Raw genomic sequence first — 11,648 nt, forward strand, 5'->3', positions numbered from 1 at the left:
CACTTTATATGGGTAAAATTTTCTGAGCTATTTAAACTCTGACTTTAATTTCTTGATATCCAAAACAAAATTAAATATACAAGATAGCTCTCATTTCTAATAGTTATTGAACTAATCACTGATTTCTAGGATGTGAAAATAATATGGTATATGCTATTCCATTTTAAGATATTCTTAATGGTTAACAGCATCCCCAAAATTATGTACTGCATTTCAAACATATGTTCCCTTTGAAAACGATTAACGTATTTGTCTGTTATTGAAAATCTTTAAGGACAGTAAAGAGTGAAGCAAAGGGATTTGTTTCATATATGAACTAGAATTCTGAGAAAATCCCATCGCTGCTTTGTAAGTAGCACTAGTAGCACCTATAGCTACTAGTATACTCAATACTATTTCCATAGTAGTTGCACCAATCTATATTTCCCCCAAAGAGAGTTCCCTTTTGGGATTTGTGCTGTTGTTTTCACCAGGAAGCATCAAGATAACTAGTCCTCAAAACATAAATGAGTTTTTCCCCTCCTGAGGCACTGCCCAAATGATCTAAAGCCAGAATGTGTGTGTGTGTGTTTCTCTTTGAAATAGATAATGGATTTCATGCTTATGGTAGGAAACTGCTTTAATTTCTTTGAAAAATTCCAAATCTTTTTTTGTTCAAATACATTGAATACCTTGAACTTCAATATTTTAGACTCTTTAAGATACCAAAAATAAACAGTAAGTTAAATATAGTTTTAATCAAGTAGACTGATTGATATGGCAAGTGAATTCTGTATAATAACCAAATCACTACTTCAACTAGAGTCTAAATGGTCAGAGATTTAACTTGTGTATTAAAGTGAGAGCTCAAGACTAATTTATAAATCTCTAACCAAGCTGTTCTACTAAGACAAGGTATTTAACACTATGTAATAATTTGTTTGTTTAATGACTATTATAGTTGTAAGCTATCTTAAGAATATATTCCTGACAATTACCAGAAATTCCAATGTCATTATTAGAATGTGGTTCCTACATAATCTACTTCAAATCACTAAACTCCATTATATGCTTTGTTGCCATGGTATCTGGGGTAAGTCCAACAACCTGTATATACATCAGGCCAAAGATCTTCCATTAAAATTCTACCTTGTCACATTTACACAAGTGGAATTCTTCTAACTTGCATATTCACTGTGTAATTCTATTTTGGGACTGGAGTCATATTCTATTCAGCAAGACGTGGTATCTTGTTTAACTAAGCAATCTAACATTCTCTCCCCAGTTGTGTTAGTAGTGTATATCAACAGAAGGAATGATGGTGATATCCACCATGCTGTTATTCCAGAATATCCCTAAAAATGGGTATTTTGTTTCCATGATAAACAGTTCAAAATGTTGTTTTTAAAGAGAACCATAAAAGTATAATGGGAAGTTGAGATCCATTATAATATTAACACTTTTAATGTCTATATCACTTTATATTTTATGAAGCATATTCTTATGCATTATCTCATTTAACCTTCAACATAACCACTATAAGAAAAAACAGGTTTTTTCTCAGTTTTATAGAGATATAACTGACAAATAAGATTCCGTAAGTTTGGGCTTCCCTGGTGGCGCAGTGGTTGAGAATCCGCCTGCCGATGCAGGAGACACGGGTTCGTGCCCCGGTCCGGGAAGATCCCACATGCCGCGGAGCAACTAAGCCCGTGAGCCATGGCCGCTGAGCCTGTGCGTCCGGAGCCTGTGCTCCGCAACGGGAGAGGCCACAACAGTGAGAGGCCCGCATACCGCAAAAAAAAAAAAAAAAAAGATTCCGTAAGTTTAAGGTGTATAACTTGTTGATATGATACACTATATATGCAAAATGATTACCATCACAGAGTTAGCGAACGCCTTTATCCCATCACGTAATTACCACTTCTTTATATGGTGAGAACACTTAAGGTCTATTCTCTTAGCAACTTTCAAGAATACAATAGAGTATTATTAGCTATAATCACTATGTCACACATCAGATCCTCAGAACTTACTTACATTATAACTGGAAGTTTGTGCTCTTTGACCAATATCTCTCCTTTTCTCCCACCCTCCAGCCCCTGGTAACCACCATTCTACTATCTGTATCTGTAAATTTGACTTTTTTAGATTCCACATATAAGTGACATCATGCAGCATTTGTCTTTCTCTGTCGGATTGAGCTAACATATAATGTTCTCAAGTTCCATTTCGGTTGTGGTAAACAGCAGGATGTCCTTCTATCTAACAACTACAAATTGGCACTTGACATTGGCACTTGCCATCTACCTCTACAAGGATTAAATCATGCGTTGCTGCAGCAGTTGACTTTCAACCACCCCTGAAAGGAGTTCAGGGTGGAGACCAGAAATGAGTCACTCTGCGCTCTGGGAAAAACTTGCAGAACAGGTCTTCAGATAGATATTTTCAGGAGCTGATTTTATGAGCTCAATTCTAGTATCTGCTCATATCTAGAAAAGCACTAAAATCCTTCATGGTGATGTCTGCTCCTCATGACTAGCAGTAACCTTCTGCAAAAAGTTATGTGCTTGGGCTTCCCTGATGGCGCAGTGGTTGAGAGTCCGCCTGCCGATGCAGGGAACGCGGGTTCGTGCCCCGGTCCGGGAAGATCCCACATGCCGCGGAGCAGCTGGGCCCGTGACCCACGGCCGCTGAGCCTGCGCGTCCGGAGCCTGTGCTCCGCAACGGGAGAGGCCACAACAGTGAGAGGCCCGCATACCGAAATTAAAAAAAAAAATTATGTGCTTGATTGCATGTACTCCCCCTTCACCAAAATCACAGATATACTGACCTTTCCTCCTACCTCTTTGGAGCAGTTTCTCAGAGCTATCTGAAATGCTGTCTCCTGGGCTGCAGTCCTCATTTTGCCCCAAATAAAACTTAAGTCACAACTCTCATGTTGTACATTTTTTTTAAAGTCAACATATCTCATGGCTGAATATATCTCATGGGATATATTAATATTATATTATATTATTATATTTACACATATGTACCACATCTTTATTCATCTGTTGATGCACAATTAGTTTGTTTGCATATCTTGGCTACTGTGAATAAAGTTGCAGTGAACATGAGAGTGCAGGTATCTCTTCAAGATCCTGTTTTCATTTCCTTTGGAAAGAATCCCAGAAGAGGGATTGCTGGATTATATGGTAGTTCTATTGTCATTTTTTGAGGACACTCCATATTATTTCCATAGTAGTTGCACCAATCTATATTTCTCCCATCAATGCAGGGAGAGTTCCCTTTTTTCTACATCCTCACCAACACTTGTTCTCTCTTGTCTTTTTGTTAATAGCCCTTCTAACAGGTGTGAGGTGATACCTCATTTTGGTTTTGATTTGCATTTTCTTGATGATTAGTGATGCTGAACACCTTTTCATGAACCTGTTGGCCATTTGTATATCTTCTGCGGAAAAATGTCTATTCAGTTCCTCTACACAGTTTTTTAAATCAGATTGCTTATTTTTTGCCATTAAGTTGTATGACTTACTTATATCTTTTGGAATATTAACCCCTTATCAGATATATGATTTGCAAATATGTTTCCCATTCCATGGGTTGCCTTGTTATTTTGTTGATGGTTTCCTTTGCTGTGCAGAAATTTTAATTTGATGTCGTCCTACTTGTTTATTTTTGCTTTTGTTGCTTTTTGATGTCAAATTCACTAAGTTATTGGTAAGATCAATGTCAAGGAGCTTACCCACTATGCTTTCTTCTAGGAGTTTTACAGTTTCAGGTCTTAAATTCAAGTCTTTAATCCATTTTGAGTTGATTTTTGTGAGTGTGTAAAATGAGGATCCAGTTTCATTCTTTCTGCTGTCCAGTTTCCCCAACACCATTTACTGAAGAGAGAATAAATTCCCCATTGTATAGTCTTGGCTCTTTTGTTGTGAATGAATTGACCATGCATGCATTGGAATTTTGATTGCGTTGATCTGGGTAGTATGTATATTTTAACAATATTAATTCATTTAGTCAATGAGCACAGAATATCTTTTAATTTCGTTGCATTTTTCTCAGTTCCTTTCCTCACTGTATTATAGTTTTCATGGTACAAATCTCTCAATAAAATTTATTCCTAGGTATTTTATTCCATTAGATGCAGTTGTAAATGGGAATTTTAAAAAAATATCTTTCTGATAGTTTGTTGTTTATGTATAGTAATACAACTGACTTCTGATTTTGTATCCTGCAACTTTACTGAATTTATTTATTAGTTTTTTGATGGAATCTTTAGGGTTTTTTTTACATATCACACCATATCATCTGCAAATGGAAAGTTTACTTCTTCCTTTCATACTCTGTCTCTCATTATCTCTGTTTCTCTCTTCACTGTCTCTGTGAATGTGAATGTGTGTGTGTGTGTGTTTCTTTGTTAGGATGGACTTTTATTACCCTTATATTCAGAAGGACATTTTTTTTTTCAAAAAAAAAAAAAAATCCAAATGTTTGGAACATCCTGGCTCAAATGTAGAATTCTATATTCTGTTATCCCACAGTTTTTTTGGTTTTTTTTTTTTTGCGGTACGCGGGCCTCTCACTGTTGTGGCCTCTCCCGTTGCGGAGCACAGGCTCTGGACGCGCAGGCTCAGCGGCCATGGCTCACGGGCCCAGCCGCTCTGCGGCATGTGGGATCTTCCCGGACCGGGGCACGAACCTACGACCCCTGCATCGGCAGGCGGATTCTCAACCACTGCGCCACCAGGGAAGCCCTGAAAAACTTATTTTCAAAATGTCACACTGAAGTGTTCAGTCAATGGAATCATGAATTTTATAGAAATTCTCAAAATATGCAAATTATTTGGGAATGATGCACTTATAAGGTAAAGTTTTATAGAATACATTAAAAGGCTAAACAAAATTTCTTTATAATATGTGGTTTTCTTATGGTATAAAAACAGATATTTATTTCTTCTTATTATTCCTGGGGGTCATTTCTGCTTAGGTAAAGTCAGACAATATACATCCACAACGAAGACCATGTAATACTTAAAATGTGTGTGTATGAGTGTGTGTGTTTCCATATGTGTAGTGAAAAATACTGTTATCCAAAAGTGGCTTGTATTTCTTATAATTAAAGAATGCAGGATCACAAATGAATATAAATGTCTACTAACATGCTGTGCTATTGTGCACACATGGGGATTTGATTTGGCACTTGTGACATTTTAGAAAAGTAATAAAAGAATCTTTTAAAATCTTTAGTAAAGAAACATGTTTATAACTATGACATTTTTAATCTGAGTAGGGAACATAGAATTTTGAAATGGAAAAATCCATTCTATTCACCTTCTGGTTTACACTTAATTCATCAGAGATTAAAAAAATATATATTTGGATTTATTTTTTCTTATTACAAATTTTTCAAGGTTGGGGGCTCAACAAACTCAAATATTACACAGCTCAGAATAAATGGAAAACATAAGTCCATCATTCTGAAATTGAAATCCACTCTTTTTTGTACTCTGCCTTTTCTAAAGGACAAAGCTATTCACTTCCATGAGGAAAACTATGTTCAATATATTTGAATGAGTTATACCTTCAGCCTTCAGTTATTCCAGTTTTAAAATAACCACGATAGAAGTACTTTCTTAAGCTTTTCTTTAATAAACTTATTTGGATAACCTTCAAATGTTTTAGAAACAGCCATGCTTACCACCAAAGTCTATAATGGAACTGTTGAATACAAATTACAGTCTAATCAAAGACATCTCTTGCATTGCAAATTAAAAGCATTCTTTTCATGCATGGAAATAAAGTGTATGGAAACGGTTCTAAGAAACATTTTATTAAATTATCTTTTTTTATCTTAAAGTTAGTGATATTGTGTAATAAATATTTTTTAAGATTCTCAGACACAAAGAATTTGTATGCCATCAGCATCAATGCAATAATACAATCACATAGTCGTTGATATTTTTGTTTATATTAATTGATCTGAATAATATCAACTTAGAACTATTAAGCCTCAAAATAATTATATATTACAGCGCTTTTAAAGTAATGTTCCATAAAGTTAAATTCTTGGGTGAGAATGTCAGAGATATAAGAAATTCCATTTAGTTTTCAAGAGATAATTCAATTAAATTTCATAGAAAAATACAGATAAGTACACTGTTTATTTTCATTCATGGATTCTTTCATTTAGTAACTGTTTTGGAGGACACATTCCAGACAGACAATGCTGATACTGGCTCAGACAAAACTGATAAAGATGAATGAAAGATGGCAATTATATATTAAATATAAAATGGGCATTTATTTGTTTAAATTATATCTTACCAAGAGAGAATAAACATTGCTCAAGGTTTCTTTTTTAAATTATGGCAAAATAATATTTGTTATTGTAAAACAACATTCAAATAACCATATCCAAAGCAAACTTACCTAATAAAATTAATATTTTCAATGTTGCCCACACAAATAACACATATTTTAAAAATCATATATAAAATTTGAAAAATGCATACACTAATATTAAGTAAAAATGTATAATATCAAATTAGATTTTTAATTATGTAAAATATATGTATTTATATGGGCAATTTCGAAAAGATTGATTTTTATTAGGTGATTTTTATCTTGAAGAGTTGTAGATTTATTTTCTTTTTGGTTTTCAACTTTGCTGATACTGTCTTGTATATCTGTTATGATGTGAGAAAGGAGAGTGAGGACAAGGATGATAACACATTTAAAAGGCTCCATCTAAAAATATAAATATGAATATATTTTAATATTAAGATGTAAAAAATTATATTTATAATTATATAAAATCAAGTATTATTTTGTTAAAATAATCACTATTACCCTTACTCATTTTACTCACTTCCTCTCCTTGAGGTAATCACTATTTATTGCCTAATACTGCTTTTTTATAACATATTCAGTGTCTATTTATTTATTTATTTATGTATTTATATTTTGCGGTACGTGGGCCTCTCACTGTTGTGGCCTCTCCCGTTGCGGAGCACAGGCTCCGGAAGCGTAGGCTCAGCGGCCATGGCTCATGGGCCCAGCTGCTCCGCGGCATGTGGGATCTTCCCGGACCGGGGCACGAACCCGTGTCCCCTGAATCGGCAGGCGGACTCGCAACCACTGCGCCACCAGGGAAGCCCCCAATTTATTTATTTATTTATTTATTTATCTATCTATCTATCTAAATTATTTATTTATTTATTTTTACATATTCAGTGTCTATAGGCAAACACACAGCTTTTTATGTGCACCTGTTTTTAGAATAATTATTTGACTCTATATGCCATATTCATCAAAATAGGAAACAATAAGAAATTATTCTATTATGCTGATAAGAAGAGACTGGAAACTTGAAGTAGAAGTCACGAAGGCCTGACTTTTCAGTTAAAATACCACAAAAAAGAATTTTATATAAATAAAGATGAGGTGAAGTAAGAAAACACTTGTTTCTCAAGCACTGCTCTGAACAAATTTAAACTTTTAAAAGCAGCATATTATTAGCTCACGATGGAGTCCTCATTCAGATCCTTCAGTGGCTTCCTATCGCACTGAGAATATAATCAACATCCAACCAAGGCTTGGACTGGGCCAGCCTCCATTTACTTCTAATCTCACTGACCTGTCTTCAGCTTACTAAGCCTTCTGCTTCTTCAGAAAGTTTGCCCTTTCCATTCTTTTTATAAAATTTCCCCAGACACTTCCATAGCTGGATCCCTTATTTTATTTGCATTCCTGCTTAAATATCACTTTCTTAGAGAGGCTTTAGATGATTATCATCATCTCACACATACAGAAGCATATGTTTATAATCTGTATGTTCAGCTAGAATTTAAGTTCTATGAAGGCAGGAAAGCTGTATATTCTATTTTAGGGTGATCAAATGTTCTGATTTGTGTGAGACTAGGGTTTTCTCGAAATGTGGGACTTTCAGGGCTGTAACTAGGAGAGTCCCTGGCAATGGGACAGACCAGACCTAGAATGTCTGATCCTCCTGGCTGTTCACTCTTGCTTTCTTTCACCTGCAGTAATGTTGGACACATAGGAGATGCTTGATAACTATTTACTGAATGAACGAATCAATAAGTTTACCATTTTAAACTTCAAATTCAAGAATTCTTTTAAAAATTACTATTAAGTTTCATAAAAATGGAGGTGGAGTTTCTGGTGTCAATTTTTGTTTTGGGTGCTTGGAGATTTTCCATTGCTCCTCTGAAACAGCTAACAAACAAAACAAACAAACAAACAAAAACCTGTTTGCAGGAGCTAGTTGTAGCGCCCTTAAGATAATCTTCAATCACTTTGAAACTAACTTTTACTCATATTTGGCCCACTACTTAAACTTACTTTCCCAGAGAAAACATAGCCCACACTCTTTAGGACTTGCTGCTTTACACTTTTACAGTATCTCTGGATAATGCTTTCCTCACTGTCAATCTTCCCTTTCAGATGTGGCATTCCATAAACTCAAGGACCATGTCTATCTTGGTCACTGCTGATTCTCTGACATCTAATACAGTACATCCATTTTCAAGTTTCCTCTAGCACATCAGTTGACAGAGAAGCAGAACCAGTTTCCTGGTTACACATAGCTGATATAATATTACCAACGTGTATTTATAGTATAATATGCACATATACCCAAATACATATGTAATGTGTGCTAAATAGTTAAAACACGCCTTTTGTACTATGGCACATAGCTGCAATGAATACTCCTCTCTCTGGGAATCTTGAATAGCTCTCTATTCCTTGCACCCAAAGACATCTAAATAAAAGACAGATGAGAAAAGCAACATTGGGAAGAGGTACTGTGGACCAACCTGTGATTATAACCAGTGTGGGGTTTGTACTCAGTATTTGGATGCGCTGTGCATCCTAGTGAATTTATCTGAAGCGCTGGGAAAATCTGAATATAATTCAGACTGGGAAGTTTCCAGATGGGATAAGGAAAGAAACAAGGCACAGTGTATTATTCAACGTATTATATCCGTAAATTGTCCTATGATTAGACTGAAGTCATCTTCTACTCAGAAAAAAGTTTTAAGATATTTTGGAAATTGTTCGTGTTGTTTTATTTTCCCATCGATTTTTTTTAAACTAGTAAGTTTTGTAAAATGTCTTTTTTACTCAGCTGTAACAAGAAAAAAATAATGAAAATGCTGTACTTCAGAATAGTGAGAGGACTCAAAATCCCCTGTGGGCCACAAACCTCCTTTGTTCCTGCAGCTGGTGTGGATGGAATCCAGATGGGGCTACAGATGAACTGAGGTGATGGACCTCAATGGAGCCAACTGAATACAGCAAGGACAGCTCTTTCTTTTCTACACTAGAAACTTCTTTTCAATGTGCTCATCTGTCCCAAAACAACCTCCCTCCTTCTCTCCCCCATTCTATCTCTCATCTCCTTTACTACCTGGCTGAAAACACAAATCACTGTGGCACCTCTTCTGATTAACCCTGACTCACTCTGATTGCTTTATCTGTTTACTTCACTTCGGAACCTGCATAGTAGCTGTGCTATGTTACTTTGCTCTCATTTCCTGCTTTTTAAAGGTTGTTAAATCTTTTTAATCTTCCACTAAATTGTCAACTCTTTGAAGGCAGGTATGTGGGTTTTATGTCTTTTATGCCTTCTCCCAAAACTTAGTAGAGTGTCCTGCCCATATGAACGCCAAATAACTAAATTAAGGTAGCCTGAGACAGACTCAGATTTTCACTAAAGTAATGCTACTGTGATAAAGAGATGCACATATTTTGTAATACTCCAAACTACAGAAAGGCAATAGCTTCTACTAGGTCACTTTCCAAACTGTATCTAAATTTAGAACTGAGGGATTACATGCCAGTTTGGCACATACTATGCATTCAATTATTTTTTAATCACAATTTTTTCATGTATAATTTACATATAACAAAATGTATCCATTTTGTGTGTCCATTTTGATGAGTTTTGACACATAGATACATAAACATATATATGTATATATATATATAATTTGTGTACTCTCTACTCTAATCAAGATATGGAATAGTTCCATCATTCAAAACATTCTCTCCTGCCCTTCCCAGGTCAGTATTCCCATCCATTGCCTGAGGCAACAACTGATTTGATTTCTATTAAACAAAAATTAACTTTACTAAAATAGAATCTACTTATCAAAGTTTTATAACAAGGTTACATTTCCATTTGTTAATTGGACTAAAATCTAAATTTATATCCTCAGAATCAAAATGAGTAACGAATTATAACATATTTTCAGAAGAGCCTAGAGAAGAAGTGGCAGTCTCTCCAAATCGGAACTTTTAATTTTTTCCACAAGTATTCAATTAGTTCCTTAGTTTTCTCCCGAGACTTGGTTATGACAAATTGGTCTTTTGTGTGTGCTATGGAAAAATAATAGAACAGGTAGAAATAATAAGAAAGTATGTTTTGCATTTAATAAAAATTCTATACATAATTGATGTATTAATATATTATTGATTTGTTCCACAAAAACAATTTATTTATAAAACCTATTATAATTATTCTTTTTCACCACAGCTCCATGAAAAAATTCAGACATACATAAACATGAATTGAACCTTATTTTCTATGCTGGATGGTACTCATTAAGTTTGTCTTTATTTCTCCCCTTTTACTTTTCAGATTTAGGAGCTTTTAAAATATTTTATGAAAAAAAATAGAAAAAAACTATTTATTATGTTTATAGACGTGTGCAATTTTACAAAATACACTACTGTTACCTTGAAACATAAAAAAAAGATATATAAGAAAATTACTGATTGTTAGTGTGTTGGTGTTTTATTCAGTAAAATTACCAAACTCTTATTGCTTTTCATAGTTTAACAGTTAATTCTCTTGGCTGATAGCTGCTATTGAAAAATCACAATCCCTCTCTCAGATTCCAGACCTGAGCCAGTCTTAGACCCAGAGTCTATTAAATACATTGGAGTCTATGACCTCTTGAGGATAGAAACTATAATGCCATGGGAAGAGTTATATAGCAGCAATTTCTTTCAATCTTCCCACAGAGTGACCTATGGCTAGGATGTTTCTTTGAAGGGATAGGAAGACTTATTGCATCTTGCACCTGACATGTAACATTCTATTATATACTACAATGTCTTTGGAAATAAAAAATAAAACTATAATTATTTGTAGATAGAGTAATTGTCTATTTGCAAAATTCTGAAATCTATTGACAAATTATTAAAAATAATAAGAACCTTACAAAAGTTTGCTGGACCAATATACAAAATATACAAAATCAATTAAGTTTCTACACCAGTTTGTGGTTTGTATTTTCATTTTCTTTCTGACTTTTTTTAATGGACATAAATTCTTGATTCTAACATATTCCATTTAGTCAACCTTTTCTCTTAGGTTTGTGTTTTTGGTACGTTTTATTTAACAAGTCCTACTTTGTTTTCTAAAAGTATCTATCTGGAACTCTTATTTTTGTATGGTACAAATTTGGGATTCATTTTCTTCCTATGTGGTTATTCAATTGTATGACAGCGCAGTTTTCTGAACAAACTATCTTTGTCCATTGTTGCTGTCATACATCAAGGATCCATTTCTGGATTCTCTATTTACCTGGGATCAATTTCTGAATTCTCTATTTGTCCCGAATCCATTTCTGGAT

Source organism: Kogia breviceps, chromosome 16 (assembly GCF_026419965.1).
Source record: "Kogia breviceps isolate mKogBre1 chromosome 16, mKogBre1 haplotype 1, whole genome shotgun sequence".
Lineage (NCBI taxonomy): Eukaryota > Metazoa > Chordata > Mammalia > Artiodactyla > Physeteridae > Kogia > Kogia breviceps.